Source organism: Coturnix japonica, chromosome 32, assembly GCF_054131305.1.
Source record: "Coturnix japonica strain WE chromosome 32, WE-NBRP24, whole genome shotgun sequence".
Classification (NCBI taxonomy): Eukaryota; Metazoa; Chordata; class Aves; order Galliformes; family Phasianidae; genus Coturnix; species Coturnix japonica.
This window is the reverse complement of record NC_140694.1, coordinates 6,162,128-6,178,666: the sequence shown is the minus strand read 5'-3', so window position 1 is coordinate 6,178,666 and position 16,539 is coordinate 6,162,128.

The window sequence follows — 16,539 nt, the reverse complement described above, 5'->3', positions numbered from 1 at the left end:
CTGACCCACATCTGCCCCACAGCAGCTCCTGACCTATAGATCTGACCCACATCTGCCCCACAGCAGCTCCTGCCCCATAGATCTGAACCACAGCAGCTCCTGTCTCATAGATCTAACCCACATCTGCCCCACAGCAGCTCCTGCCCCATAGATCTGACCCACATCTGCTCCACAGCATCTCCTGCCCCTTAGATCTGACCCCCATCTGCCCCACAGCAGCTCCTGCCTCATACATCTGACTCACAGCATCTCCTGCCCCATAGAACTGGCCCACATCAGCCACAGCAGCTCCTGACCTATAGATCTGACCCACATCTGACCCACAGCATCTCCTGCCCCATAGATCTGACCCACATGTTCCCCACAGCAGCTCCTGCCCCATAGATCTGACCCACAGCATCTCCTGCCACATTGATCTGACCCAAATCAGCCCCACAGCATCTCCTGCCCCATAGATCTGACCCACATGTGCCCCACAGCAGCTCCAAACTCATAGATCTGACTCACATCTGTCCAACAGCAGATTTTGCACCATAGATATGTCCCTCATATTCCCCACAGCAACTCCTGCCCCATAGATCTGACCTACATCATCCCCTCTGCAGCTCCTGCCCCATAGGACTGACCCACATGTGCTCCACAGCAGCTCCTGCCATATAGATCTAACCACCATCAGCCCCAAAGCAGCTCCTGCCCCATAGATCTGACCCAAGTCAGCCCCACAGCAGCTCCTGCCTTATAGATCTAACCACCATCAGCCCCACAACAGCTTCTACCCCATAGATCTGACCCACATGTGCTCCACTGCAGCTCCAGTCCCGTAGATCTGAACCACAGCAGCCCATGCCCCATAGATCTGACCCTCATCAGCAACACAGCAGCTCCTGACCCATACATCTGACCCAAATCTTCCCCACACCATCGCCTAACACATAGATCTGACCCACATGTGCCCCAGAGCTGCTCCTGCCCCATAGATCTGGCCAACAGCAGCTCCTGCCCTATAGATCTGACCCACATCTGCCCCACAGCAGCTCTGCCCCATTGATTTGACCCACATCAGCCCCACAGGAGATCCTGCCCCATAGCTCTTACCCACATCAGCCCCACAGCAGATTTTGCCCCATAGATATGTGCCACATCTTTCCCACAGCATCTCCTGCGACATAGATCTTACCCAGATCTGCTCCACAGCAGCTGCTGCCCCAAAGATCTGACCAACATCAGCCCCACAGCAGCTCCTGCCCCATAGATCTGACCCACATCTGCCCCACAGCAGCTCCTGCCCCATAGACCCTACCAACATGTGCAGCACAGCAGCTCCTGCCCATAGATCTGACCCACATCTGCCCCACAGCAGCTCCTGCCCCATAGATCTGACCCACATCAGCCACACAGCATCTCCCGCCCCATAGATTTGACCCACATCTGCACCACAGCAGCTCCTCCCCATAGATATGCCCTACATCTGCCCCACATCGGCTCCTGCAACATAGATCTGACCCACATCAGACCCACAGCAGATCCTCCCCAAAGATCTGGCACACATCTGCCCCACTGCTGCTCCTACACCACAGATCTGACCTACATCATCTCCACTGCAGCTCCTGCCCATAGATCTGACCCGCATCAGCCACACAGCAGGTCCTGCCCCATAGACCTGACACACATCAGCCCCACAGCAGATTTTGCCCCATAGATATGTGCCACGTCTGCCCCACAGCAGCTCCTGCGACATAGATCTTAGCCAGATCTGCTCCGAAGCAGCTGCTGCCCCAAAGATCTGACCAACATCAGCCCCACAGCAGCTCCTGCCCCATAGATCTGACCAACATCAGCCCCACAGCAGCTCCTGCCCCATAGATCTGACCCACATCTGCCCCACAGCAGCTCCTCCCCATAGACCCTACCAACATGTGCAGCACAGCATCTCCTGCCCATAGATCTGACCCACATCTGCCCCACAGCAGCTCCTGCCCCATAGATCTGACCCACATCTGCTCCACAGCATCTCCTGCCCCATAGATCTGACCCCCATCTGCCCCACAGCAGCTCCTGCCTCATACATCTGACTCACAGCATCTCCTGCCCCATAGAACTGGCCCACATCAGCCACAGCAGCTCCTGACCTATAGATCTGACCCACATCTGCCCCACAGCATCTCCTGCCCCATAGATCTGACCCACATGTACCCCACAGCATCTCCTGACCCATAGATCTGACCCACAGCATCTCCTGCCACATTGATCTGACCCAAATCAGCCCCACAGCATCTCCTGCCCCATAGATCTGACCCACATGTGCCCCACAGCAGCTCCAAACTCATAGATCTGACTCACATCTGTCCAACAGCAGATTTTGCACCATAGATATGTCCCTCATATTCCCCACAGCAACTCCTGCCCCATAGATCTGACCTACATCATCCCCTCTGCAGCTCCTGCCCCATAGGTCTGACCCACATGTGCTCCACAGCAGCTCCTGCCATATAGATCTAACCACCATCAGCCCCAAAGCAGCTCCTGCCCCATAGATCTGACCCAAGTCAGCCCCACAGCAGCTCCTGCCTTATAGATCTAACCACCATCAGCCCCACAACAGCTTCTACCCCATAGATCTGACCCACATGTGCTCCACTGCAGCTCCAGTCCCGTAGATCTGAACCACAGCAGCCCATGCCCCATAGATCTGACCCTCATTAGCAACACAGCAGCTCCTGACCCATACATCTGACCCAAATCTGCCCCACACCATCGCCTAACACATAGATCTGACCCACATGTGCCCCAGAGCTGCTCCTGCCCCATAGATCTGACCAACAGCAGCTCCTGCCCTATAGATCTGACCCACATCTGCCCCACAGCAGCTCTGCCCCATTGATTTGACCCACATCAGCCCCACAGGAGATCCTGCCCCATAGATCTGACCCACATCAGCCCCACAGCAGATTTTGCCCCATAGATATGTGCCACATCTGCCCCACAGCAGCTCCTGCGACATAGATCTTACCCAGATCTGCTCCACAGCAGCTGCTGCCCCAAAGATCTGACCAACATCAGCCCCACAGCAGCTCCTGCCCCATAGATCTGACCCGCATCAGCCACACAGCAGCTCCTGCCCCATAGACCTGATACACATCAGCCCCACAGCAGCTCCTGCCTCATAGATCTGACTCAGAGCATCTCCTGCCCCATAGATCTGACCCACATCAGACCCAGAGCATCTCCTGCCACATAGATCTGACCCACATTTTCCCCAAAGCAGCACCTAAACCATAGATCTGACCCACATGTGCCTCACAGCTGCTCCTGCCCCATAGATCTGAACCACAGCAGTTCCTGCCCCATAGATCAGACCCAAATCTTCCCTGCATCAGCTCCTGGCCATAGATCTGACCCACATCAGCCCCACAGCAGCTCCTACCCCATAGATCTGACCCACATCAGCCCCACAGCAGATTTTGCCCCATAGATATGTGCCACGTCTGCCACACAGCAGCTCCTGCGACATAGATCTTAACCAGATCTGCTCCGAAGCAGCTGCTGCCCCAAAGATCTGACCAACATCAGCCCCACAGCAGCTCCTGCCCCATAGATCTGACCCACATCTGCCCCACAGCAGCTCCTGCCCCATAGACCCTACCAACATGTGCAGCACAGCAGCTCCTGCCCATAGATCTGACCCACATCTGCCCCACAGCAGCTCCTGCCCCATAGATCTGACCCACATCTGCTCCACAGCATCTCCTGCCCCATAGATCTGACCCCCATCTGCACCACAGCAGCTCCTGCCTCATACATCTGACTCACAGCATCTCCTGCCCCATAGAACTGGCCCACATCAGCCACAGCAGCTCCTGACCTATAGATCTGACCCACATCTGACCCACAGCATCTCCTGCCCCATAGATCTGACCCCCATCTGCCCCACAGCAGCTCCTGCCTCATACATCTGACTCACAGCATCTCCTGCCCCATAGATCTGACCCACATCTGCCACACAGCAGCTCCTGCCCCATAGATCTGACCCACATCTGCCCCACATCAGCTCCTGCCCCATAGATCTGACCCACATCTGCCACACAGCAGCCTTTGCCCCATAGATCTGACCCACATCTGACCCACAGCAGCTCCTGCCCCATAGATCTGACCCACATGTGCCCCACAGCATCTCCTGCCCCATAGATCTGACCACCATCTGCCCCACAGCAGCTCCTGCCTCATACATCTGACTCACAGCATCTCCTGCCCCATAGAACTGGCCCACATCAGCCACAGCAGCTCCTGACCTATAGATCTGACCCACATCTGCCCCACAGCAGCTCCTGCCCCATAGATCTGAACCACAGCAGCTCCTGTCTCATAGATCTAACCCACATCTGCCCCACAGCAGCTCCTGCCCCATAGATCTGACCCACATCTGCTCCACAGCATCTCCTGCCCCATAGATCTGACCCCCATCTGCCCCACAGCAGCTCCTGCCTCATACATCTGACTCACAGCATCTCCTGCCCCATAGAACTGGCCCACATCAGCCACAGCAGCTCCTGACCTATAGATCTGACCCACATCAGCCCCACAGCAGCTCCTGACCCATAGATCTGACCCACATCTGACCCACAGCAACTCCTGCCCCATAGATCTGACCCACATCTTCCACACAGCAGCCTTTGCCCCATAGATCTGACCCACATCTGCCCCACAGAAGCTCCTGCCCCATAGATCTGACCCACATCTTCCACACAGCAGCCTTTGCCCCATAGATCAGACCCACATCTGCCCCACAGCAGCTCCTGCCCCATAGATCTGACCCACATCTGCCCCACAGCAGCTCCTGCCCCTTTACATATTACACAGATCTGCCCCACAGCAGCTCCTACCCAAAGATCTGACCCACATCATCTCGACAGCAGCTCCTGCCCCATAGATCTGACCCACATGTGCCCCACAGCAGCTCCTAACACATAGATCTGACCCACATGTGCCCCAGAGCTGCTCCTGCCCCATAGATCTGAACCACAGCAGCTCCTGTCTCATAGATCTTACTCACATCAGCCCCACAGCAGATTTTGCCCCATAGTTATGCACCACATCTGCCCAACAGCAACTCCTGCCCCATAGATATGACCCACATGTGCCCACAGCAGCTCCTGCCCCATAGATTTGACCCACATCAGCCACACAGCATCTCCCGCCCCATTAATGTGACCCATATCTGCACCACAGCAGCTCCTCCCCATAGATATGCCATACATCTGCCCCACATCAGCTCCTGCAACATAGATCTGACCCACATCTGCGCCACAACAGCTCCTGCCCCATAGATCTGACCCACAACAGACCCACAGCAGATCCTCCCAAAGATCTGACCCACATCTGCCCCACAGCAGCTCCTGCCCCATAGACCCTACCAACATGTGCAGCACAGCAGCTCCTGCCCATAGATCTAACCCACATCTGCCCCACAGCAGCTCCTGCCCATAGATCTGACCCCCATCTGCCCCACAGCAGCTCCTGCCTCATACATCTGACTCACAGCATCTCCTGCCCCATAGAACTGGCCCACATCAGCCACAGCAGCTCCTGACCTATAGATCTGACCCACATCAGCCCCACAGCAGATTTTGCCCCATAGATATTTGCCACGTCTGCCCCACAGCATCTCCTGCCCCATAGAACTGGCCCACATCAGCCACAGCAGCTGCTGCCCCAAAGATCTGACCAACATCAGCCCCACAGCAGCTCCTGCCCCATAGATCTGACCCACATCTGCCCCACAGCAGCTCCTGCCCCATAGATCTGACCCACATCTGCCCCACAGCAGCTCTTGCCTCATACATCTGACTCACAGCATCTCCTGCCCCATAGAACTGGCCCACATCAGCCACAGCAGCTCCTGACCTATTGATCTGACCCACATCTGCCCCACAGCATCTCCTGCCCCATAGATCTGACCCACATCTTCCACACACAGCATTTGCCCCATAGATCTGACCCACATCTGCCCCACAGCATCTCCTGCCCCATAGATCTGACAAACATCTGCCCCACAGCAGCTCCTGCCCCATAGATATGACCCACATGTGCCCCACAGCAGCTCCTGCCCCATAGATCTGACCCACATCTGCTCCACAGCATCTGCTGCCCCATAAATCTGACCCCCATCTGACCCACAGCAGCTCCTGCCTCATACATCTGACTCACAGCATCTCCTGCCCCATAGAACTGGCCCACATCAGCCACAGCAGCTCCTGACCTATAGATCTGACCCACATCTGACCCACAGCAGATTTTGCCCCATAGATATGTGCCACGTCTGCCCCACAGCAGCTCCTGCGACATAGATCTTACCCAGATCTGCTCCACAGCAGCTGCTGCCCCAAAGATCTGACCAACATCAGCCCCACAGCAGCTCCTGCCCCATAGATCTGACCCACATCTGCCCCACAGCAGCTCCTGCCCCATAGATCTGAACCACATCTGCTCCACAGCATCTCCTGCCCCATAGATCTGACCCCCATCTGCCCCACAGTAGCTCCTGCCTCATACATCTGACTCACAGCATCTCCTGCCCCATAGAACTGGCCCACATCAGCCACAGCAGCTCCTGACCTATAGATCTGCCCCACATCTGACCCACAGCAGCTCCTGCCCCATAGATCTGACCCACATCTGCCACACAGCAGCCTTTGCCCCATAGATCTGACCCACATCTGCCCCACAGCATCTCCTGCCCCATAGATCTGACCCACATGTGCCCCACAGCAGCTCCTAACACATAGATCTGACCCACATGTGCCCCAGAGCTGCTCCTGCCCCATAGATCTGAACCACAGCAGCTCCTGTCTCATAGATCTGACCCACATCAGCCCCACAGCAGATTTTGCCCCATAGTTATGCCCCACATCTGCCCAACAGCAACTCCTGCCCCATAGATCTGACCCACATCTGCCCCACAGCATCTCCTGCCCCATAGATCTGACCCACATGTGCCCCACAGCAGCTCCTAACACATAGATCTGACCCACATGTGCCCCAGAGCTGCTCCTGCCCCATAGATCTGAACCAATGCAGCTCCTGTCTCATAGATCTTACCCACATCAGCCCCACAGCAGATTTTGCCCCATAGTTATGCCCCACATCTGCCCAACATCAGCTCCTGCCCCATAGATCTGACCAACATCTGCCCAACAGCAACTCCTGCCCCATAGACCTGACCCACATGTTCCCCACAGCAGCTCCTGCCCCATAGATCTGACCCACAGCATCTCCTGCCCCATAGATCTGACCCACATGTGCCCCACAGCAGCTCCAAACTCATAGATCTGACTCACATCAGTCCAACAGCAGATTTTGCACCATAGATATGTCCCTCATATTCACCACAGCAACTCCTGCCCCATAGATCTGACCTACATCATCCCCTCTGCAGCTCCTGCCCCATAGGTCTGACCCACATGTGCCCCACAGCAGCTCCTGCCATATAGATCTAACCACCATCAGCCCCAAAGCAGCTCCTGCCCCATAGATCTGACCCAAGTCAGCCCCACAGCAGCTCCTGCCTTATAGATATGACCCCCATCAGCCCCACAACAGCTTCTACCCCATAGATCTGACCCACATGTGCTCCACTGCAGCTCCAGTCCCGTAGATCTGAACCACAGCAGCCCTTGCCCCATAGATCTGACCCTCATCAGCAACACAGCAGCTCCTGACCCATACATCTGACCCAAATCTGCCCCACACCATCTCCTGCCCCATAGATCTAACTCACATGTGCCCCACAGCAGCTCCTGCCCATAGATCAGACGCAAAGCAGCTCCTGCCCTATAGATCTGATTCAAATCTGCCCCACAGCAGCTCCTGCCCATAGATCTGACCCACAGCAGCTCCTGCCCTATAGATATGATTCAAATCTGCCCCACAGCAGCTCCTGCTCCATAGATCTGACCCACATGTGCCCCAGAGCAGCTCTGCCCCATTGATTTGACCCACATCAGCCCCACAGGAGATCCTGCCCCATAGATCTGACCCACATCAGCCCCACAGCAGATTTTGCCCCATAGATATGTGCCACATCTGCCCCACAGCAGCTCCTGCGACATAGATCTTACCCAGATCTGCTCCACAGCAGCTGCTGCCCCAAAGATCTGGCCAACATCAGCCCCACAGCAGCTCCTGCCCCATAAATCTGACCCCCATCTGCCCCACAGCAGCTCCTGCCCCACAGACCCTACCAACATGTGCAGCACAGCAGCTCCTGCCCATAGATCTAACCCACATCTGCCCCACAGCAGCTCCTGCCTATAGATCTGACCCCCATCTGCCCCACAGCAGCTCCTGCCTCATACATCTGACTCACAGCATCTCCTGCCCCATAGAACTGGCCCACATCAGCCACAGCAGCTCCTGACCTATAGATCTGACCCACATCAGCCCCACAGCAGATTTTGCCCCATAGATATTTGCCACGTCTGCCCCACAGCATCTCCTACCCCATAGAACTGGCCCACATCAGCCACAGCAGCTCCTGCCCCAAAGATCTGACCAACATCAGCCCCACAGCAGCTCCTGCCCCATAGATCTGACCCACATCTGCCCCACAGCAGCTCTTGCCTCATACATCTGACTCACAGCATCTCCTGCCCCATAGATCTGACCCACATCTTCCACACACAGCATTTGCCCCATAGATCTGACCCACATCTTCCCCACAGCATCTCCTGCCCCATAGATCTGACACACATCTGCCCCACAGCATCTCCTGCCCCATAGATCTGACCCACATCTGCCCCACAGCAGCTCCTGCCCCATAGACCCTACCAACATGTGCAGCACAGCAGCTCCTTCCCCTAGATCTAACCCACATGTGCCCCACAGCAGCTCCAGCCCCATAGATCTGACCCACATCTGCTCCACAGCATCTCCTGCCCCATAAATCTGACCCCCATCTGACCCACAGCAGCTCCTGCCTCATACATCTGACTCACAGCAGCTCCTGCCCCATGGAACTGGCCCACATCAGACACAGCAGCTCCTGACCTATAGATCTTACCCACATCTGACCCACAGCAGATTTTGCCCCATAGATATGTGCCACTTCTGCCCCACAGCAGCTCCTGCGACATAGATCTTACCCAGATCTGCTCCACAGCAGCTGCTGCCCCAAAGATCTGACCAACATCAGCCCCACAGCAGCTCCTGCCCCATAGATCTGACCCACATCTGCCCTACAGCAGCTCCTGCCCCATAGATCTGACCCACATCTGCTCCACAGCATCACCTGCCCCATAGATCTGACCCCCATCTGCCCCACAGCAGCTCCTGCCTCATACATCTGACTCACAGCATCTCCTGCCCCATAGAACTGGCCCACATCAGCCACAGCAGCTCCTGACCTATAGATCTGACCCACATCTGACCCACAGCAGCTCCTGCCCCATAGATCTGACCCACATCTGCCACACAGCAGCCTTTGCCCCATAGATCTGACCCACATCTGCCCCACAGCAGCTCCTGCCCCATAGATCTAAACCACAGCAGCTCCTGTCTCATAGATCTTACCCACATCAGCCCCACAGCAGATTTTGCCCCATAGTTATGCCCCACATCTGCCCAACAGCAGCTCCTGCCCATAGATCTGACCCCCATCTGCCCCACAGCAGCTCCTGCCTCATACATCTGACTCACAGCATCTCCTGCCCCATAGAACTGGCCCACATCAGCCACAGCAGCTCCTGACCTATAGATCTGACCCACATCAGCCCCACAGCAGATTTTGCCCCATAGATATTTGCCACGTCTGCCCCACAGCATCTCCTGCCCCATAGAACTGGCCCACATCAGCCACAGCAGCTGCTGCCCCAAAGATCTGACCAACATCAGCCCCACAGCAGCTCCTGCCCCATAGATCTGACCCACATCTGCCCCACAGCAGCTCTTGCCTCATACATCTGACTCACAGCATCTCCTGCCCCATAGATCTGACCCACATCTTCCACACACAGCATTTGCCCCATAGATCTGACCCACATCTTCCCCACAGCATCTCCTGCCCCATAGATCTGACACACATCTGCCCCACAGCAGCTCCTGCCCCATAGATCTGACCCACATCTGCCCCACAGCAGCTCCTGCCCCATAGACCCTACCAACATGTGCAGCACAGCAGCTCCTTCCCCTAGATCTAACCCACATGTGCCCCAGAGCTGCTCCTGCCCCATAGATCTGACCCACATCTGCTCCACAGCATCTCCTGCCCCATAGATCTGACCCACATCTGCTCCACAGCAGCTCCTGCCTCATACATCTGACTCACAGCATCTCCTGCCCCATAGAACTGGCCCACATCAGCCACAGCAGCTCCTGACCTATAGATCTGACCCACATCTGCCGCACAGCATCTCCTGCCCCATAGATCTGACCCACCTGTTCCCCACAGCAGCTCCTGCCCCATAGATCTGACCCACAGCATCTCCTGCCCCATAGATCTGACCCACATGTGCCCCACAGCAGCTCCAAACTCATAGATCTGACTCACATCAGTTCTACGGCAGATTTTGCACCATAGATATGTCCCTCATATTCCCCACAGCAACTCCTGCCCCATAGATCTGACCTACATCATCCCCTCTGCAGCTCCTGCCCCATAGGTCTGACCCACATGTGCTCCACAGCAGCTCTTGCCATATAGATCTAACCATCATCAGCCCCAAAGCAGCTCCTGCCCCATAGATCTGACCCAAGTCAGCCCCACAGCAGCTCCTGCCTTATAGATCTAACCACAATCAGCCCCACAACAGCTTCTACCCCATAGATCTGACCCACATGTGCTCCACTGCAGCTCCAGTCCCGTAGATCTGAACCACAGCAGCCCATGCCCCATAGATCTGACCCTCATCAGCAACACAGCAGCTCCTGACCCATACATCTGACCCAAATCTTCCCCACACCATCGCCTAACACATAGATGTGACCCACATGTGCCCCAGAGCTGCTCCTGCCCCATAGATCTGACCAACAGCAGCTCCTGCTCCATAGATCTGACCGACATCTGCCCCACAGCAGCTCTGCCCCATTGATTTGACCCACATCAGCCCCACAGGAGATCCTGCCCCATAGATCTGACCCACATCAGCCCCACAGCAGATTTTGCCCCAAAGATATGTGCCACGTCTGCCCCACAGCAGCTCCTGCGACATAGATCTTACCCAGATCTGCTCCACAGCAGCTGCTGCCCCAAAGATCTGACCAACATCAGCCCCACAGCAGCTCCTGCCCCATAGATCTGACCCACATCTGCCCCACAGCAGCTCCTGCCCCATAGACCCTACCAACATGTGCAGCACAGCAGCTCCTGCCCCATAGATCTGACCCACATCTGCCCCACAGCAGCTCCTGCCTTATAGACCCTACCAACATGTGCAGCACAGCAGCTCCTGCGCATAGATCTGACCCACATCTGCCCCACAGCAGCTCCTGCCCCATAGATCTGACCCACATCAGCCACACAGCATCTCCCGCCCCATAGATTTGACCCACATCTGCACCACAGTAGCTCCTCCCCATAGATATGCCCTACATCTGCCCCACATCGGCTCCTGCAACATAGATCTGACCCACATCAGACCCACAGCAGCTCCTGCCCCATAGATCTGACCCACATGTGCCCCACAGCATCTCCTGCCCCATAGATCTGACCCCCATCTGCCCCACAGCAGCTCCTGCCTGATACATCTGACTCTCAGCATCTCCTGCCCCATAGACCTGATACACATCAGCCCCACAGCAGCTCCTGACCTATAGATCTGACCCCCATCTGCCCCACAGCAGCTCCTGCCCCATAGATCTGAACCACAGCAGCTCCTGTCTCATAGATCTAACCCCCATCTGCCCCACAGCAGCTCCTGCCCCATAGATCTGACCCACATCTGCTCCACAGCATCTCCTGCCCCATAGATCTGACCCCCATCTGCCCCACAGCAGCTCCTGCCTCATACATCTGACTCACAGCATCTCCTGCCCCATAGAACTGGCCCACATCAGCCACAGCAGCTCCTGACCTATAGATCTGACAAACATCAGCCCCACAGCAGCTCCTGCCCCATAGATCTGACCCACATCTGACCCACAGCAGCTCCTGCCCCATAGATCTGACCCACATGTGCCCCACAGCAGCTGTTAACACATAGATTTTCCCACATGTGCCCACAGCAGCTCCTGCCCCATAGACCTGACCCACATGTTCCCCACAGCAGCTCCTGCCCCATAGATCTGACCCACAGCATCTCCTGCCACATAGATCTGACCCAAATCAGCCCCACAGCATCTCCTGCCCCATAGGTCTGACCCACATGTGCCCCACAGCAGCTCCTGCCATATAGATCTAACCACCATCAGCCCCAAAGCAGCTCCTGCCCCATAGATCTGACCCAAGTCAGCACCACAGCAGCTCCTGCCTTATAGATATGACCCCCATCAGCCCCACAACAGCTTCTACCCCATAGATCTGACCCACATGTGCTCCACTGCAGCTCCAGTCCCGTAGATCTGAACCACAGCAGCCCATGCCCCATAGATCTGACCCTCATCAGCAACACAGCAGCTCCTGACCCATACATCTGACCCAAATCTGCCCCACACCATCTCCTGCCCCATAGATCTAACTCACATGTGCCCCGCAGCAGCTCCTGCCCATAGATCTGACCCACAGCAGCTCCTGCCCTATAGATCTGATTCAAATCTGCCCCACAGCAGCTCCTGCTCCATAGATCTGACCCACATGTGCCCCAGAGCAGCTCTGCCCCATTGATTTGACCCACATCAGCCCCACAGGAGATCCTGCCCCATAGATCTGACCCACATAAGCCCCACAGCAGATTTTGCCCCATAGATATGTGCCACGTCTGCCCCACAGCAGCTCCTGCGACATAGATCTTACCCAGATCTGCTCCACAGCAGCTGCTGCCCCAATGATCTGACCAACATCAGCCCCACAGCAGCTCCTGCCCCATAGATCTGACCCACATCTGCCCCACAGCAGCTCCTGCCCCATAGACCCTACCAACATGTGCAGCACAGCAGCTCCTGCCCATAGATCTGACCCACATGTGCCACACAGCAGCTCCTGCCCCATATATCTGACCCACATCTTCTCCACAGCATCTCCTGCCCCATAGATCTGACCCCCATCTGCCCCACAGCAGCTCCTGCCTCATACATCTGACTCACAGCATCTCCTGCCCCATAGAACTGGCCCACATCAGCCACAGCAGCTCCTGACCTATAGATCTGACCCACATCTGACCCACAGCATCTCCTGCCCCATAGATCTGACCCACATCTGCCACACAGCAGCCTTTGCCCCATAGATCTGACCCACATCTGCCCCACAGCATCTCCTGCCCCATAGATCTGACCCTCATCAGCAACACAGCAGCTCCTGACCCATACATCTGACCCAAATCTGCCCCACACCATCTCCTGCCCCATAGATCTAACTCACATGTGCCCCGCAGCAGCTCCTGCCCATAGATCTGACCCACAGCAGCTCCTGCAGTAGAGATCTGATTCAAATCTGCCCCACAGCAGCTCCTGCTCCATAGACCCTACCAACATGTGCAGCACAGCAGCTCCTGCCCCATAGATCTGACCCCCATCTGCCCCAGAGCAGCTCCTGCCTCATACAACTGACTCACAGCATCGCCTGCCCCATAGAACTGGCCCACATCAGCCACAGCAGCTCCTGACCTATAGATCTGACCCACATCTGACCCACAGCAGCTCCTGCCCCATAGATCTGACCCACATCTGCCCCACAGCAGCTGCTGCCCCATAGATCTGACCCACATCTGCTCCACAGCATCTCCTGCCCCATAGATCTAACCCACATCTGCCCCACAGCAGCTCCTGCCTCATACATCTGACTCACAGCATCTCCTGCCCCATAGAACTGGCCCACATCAGCCACAGCAGCTCCTGACCTATAGATGTCACCCAAATCAGCCCCACAGCATCTCCTGCCCCATAGATCTGACCCACATGTGCCCCACAGCAGCTCCAAACTCATAGATCTGACTCACATCAGTCCAACAGCAGATTTTGCACCATAGATATGTCCCTCATATTCCCCACAGCAACTCCTGCCCCATAGATCTGACCTACATCATCCCCTCTGCAGCTCCTGCCCCATAGGTCTGACCCACATGTGCCCCACAGCAGCTCCTGCCATATAGATCTAACCACCATCAGCCCCAAAGCAGCTCCTGCCGCATAGATCTGACCCAAGTCAGCCCCACAGCAGCTCCTGCCTTATAGATCTAACCACCATCAGCCCCAAAGCAGCTCCTGCCCCATAGATCTGACACAAGTCAGCCCCACAGCAGCTCCTGCCTTATAGATATGACCCCCATCAGCCCCACAACAGCTTCTACCCCATAGATCTGACCCACATGTGCTCCACTGCAGCTCCAGTCCCGTAGATCTGAACCACAGCAGCCCATGCCCCATAGATCTGACCCTCATCAGCAACACAGCAGCTCCTGACCCATACATCTGACCCAAATCTGCCCCACACCATCTCCTGCCCCATAGATCTAACTCACATGTGCCCCACAGCAGCTCCTGCCCATAGATCTGACCCATAGCAGCTCCTGCCCTATAGATCTGATTCAAATCTGCCCCACAGCAGTTCCTGCTCCATAGATCTGACCCACATGTGCCCCAGAGCAGCTCTGCCCCATTGATTTGCCCCACATCAGCCCCACAGGAGATCCTGCCCCATAGATCTGACCCACATCAGCCCCACAGCAGATTTTGCCCCATAGATCTGACCCACGTCTGCCCCACAGCAGCTCCTGCGACATAGATCTTACCCAGATCTGCTCCACAGCAGCTGCTGCCCCAAAGATCTGACCAACATCAGCCCCACAGCAGCTCCTGCCCCATAGATCTGACCCACATCTGCCCCACAGCAGCTCCTGCCCCATAGACCCTACCAACATGTGCAGCACAGCAGCTCCTGCCCATAGATCTGACCCACATCTGCCCCACAGCAGCTGCTGCCCCATAGATCTGACCCACATCTGCTCCACAGCATCTCCTGCCCCATAGATCTAACCCACATCTGCCCCACAGCAGCTCCTGCCTCATACATCTGACTCACAGCATCTCCTGCCCCATAGAACTGGCCCACATCAGCCACAGCAGCTCCTGACCTATAGATCTGACCCACATCTGACCCACAGCAGCTCCTGCCCCATAGATCTGACCCACATCTGCCACACAGCAGCTCCTGCCTCATAGATCTGCCCCACATCAGCCCCACAGCAGCCTTTGCCCCATAGATCTGCCCCACATCAGCCCCACATCAGCCTTTGCCCCATAGATCTGACCCACATCTGCCCCACAGCATCTCCTGTTCCATAGATCTGACCCATATCTGCCCCACAGCAGCTCCTGCCCCTTACATCTTACACAGATCTGCCCCACAACAGCTCCTACCCAGAGATCTGACCCCCATCATCTCGACAGCAGCTCCTGCCCCATAGATCTGACCCACATCTTCCACACAGCAGCCTTTGCCCCATAGATCAGACCCACATCTGCCCCACAGCAGCTCCTACCAAATAGATCTGACCCACATCTGCCACACAGCAGCTCCTGCCCCATAGACCCTACCAACATGTGCAGCACAGCAGCTCCTGCCCATAGATCTGACCCACATCTGCCCCACAGCAGCTCCTGCCCCATAGATCTGACCCACATCTGCTCCACAGCATCTCCTGCCCCATAGATCTGACCCCCATCTGACCCAAAGCAGCTCCTGCCTCATATATCTGACTCACAGCATCTCCTGCCCCATAGAACTGGCCCACATCAGCCACAGCAGCTCCTGACCCATAGTTCTGACACACATCTGACCCACAGCAGCTCCTGCCCCATAGATCTGACCCACATCTGCCCCACAGCAGCTCCTGCCCCATAGATCTGACCCACATGTGCCCCACAGCAGCTCCTAACACATAGACCCTACCAACATGTGCAGCACAGCAGCTCCTGCCCATAGATCTGACCCACATCTGCCCCACAGCAGCTGCTGCCGCATAGATCTGACCCACATCTGCTCCACAGCATCTCCTGCCCCATAGATCTAACCCACATCTGCCCCACAGCAGCTCCTGCCTCATACATCTGACTCACAGCATCTCCTGCCCCATAGAACTGGCCCACATCAGCCACAGCAGCTCCTGACCTATAGATGTCACCCAAATCAGCCCCACAGCATCTCCTGCCCCATAGATCTGACCCACATGTGCCCCACAGCAGCTCCAAACTCATAGATCTGACTCACATCAGTCCAACAGCAGATTTTGCACCATAGATATGTCCCTCATATTCCCCACAGCAACTCCTGCCCCATAGATCTGACCTACATCATCCCCTCTGCAGCTCCTGCCCCATAGGTCTGACCCACATGTGCCCCACAGCAGCTCCTGCCATATAGATCTAACCACCATCAGCCCCAAAGCAGCTCCTGCC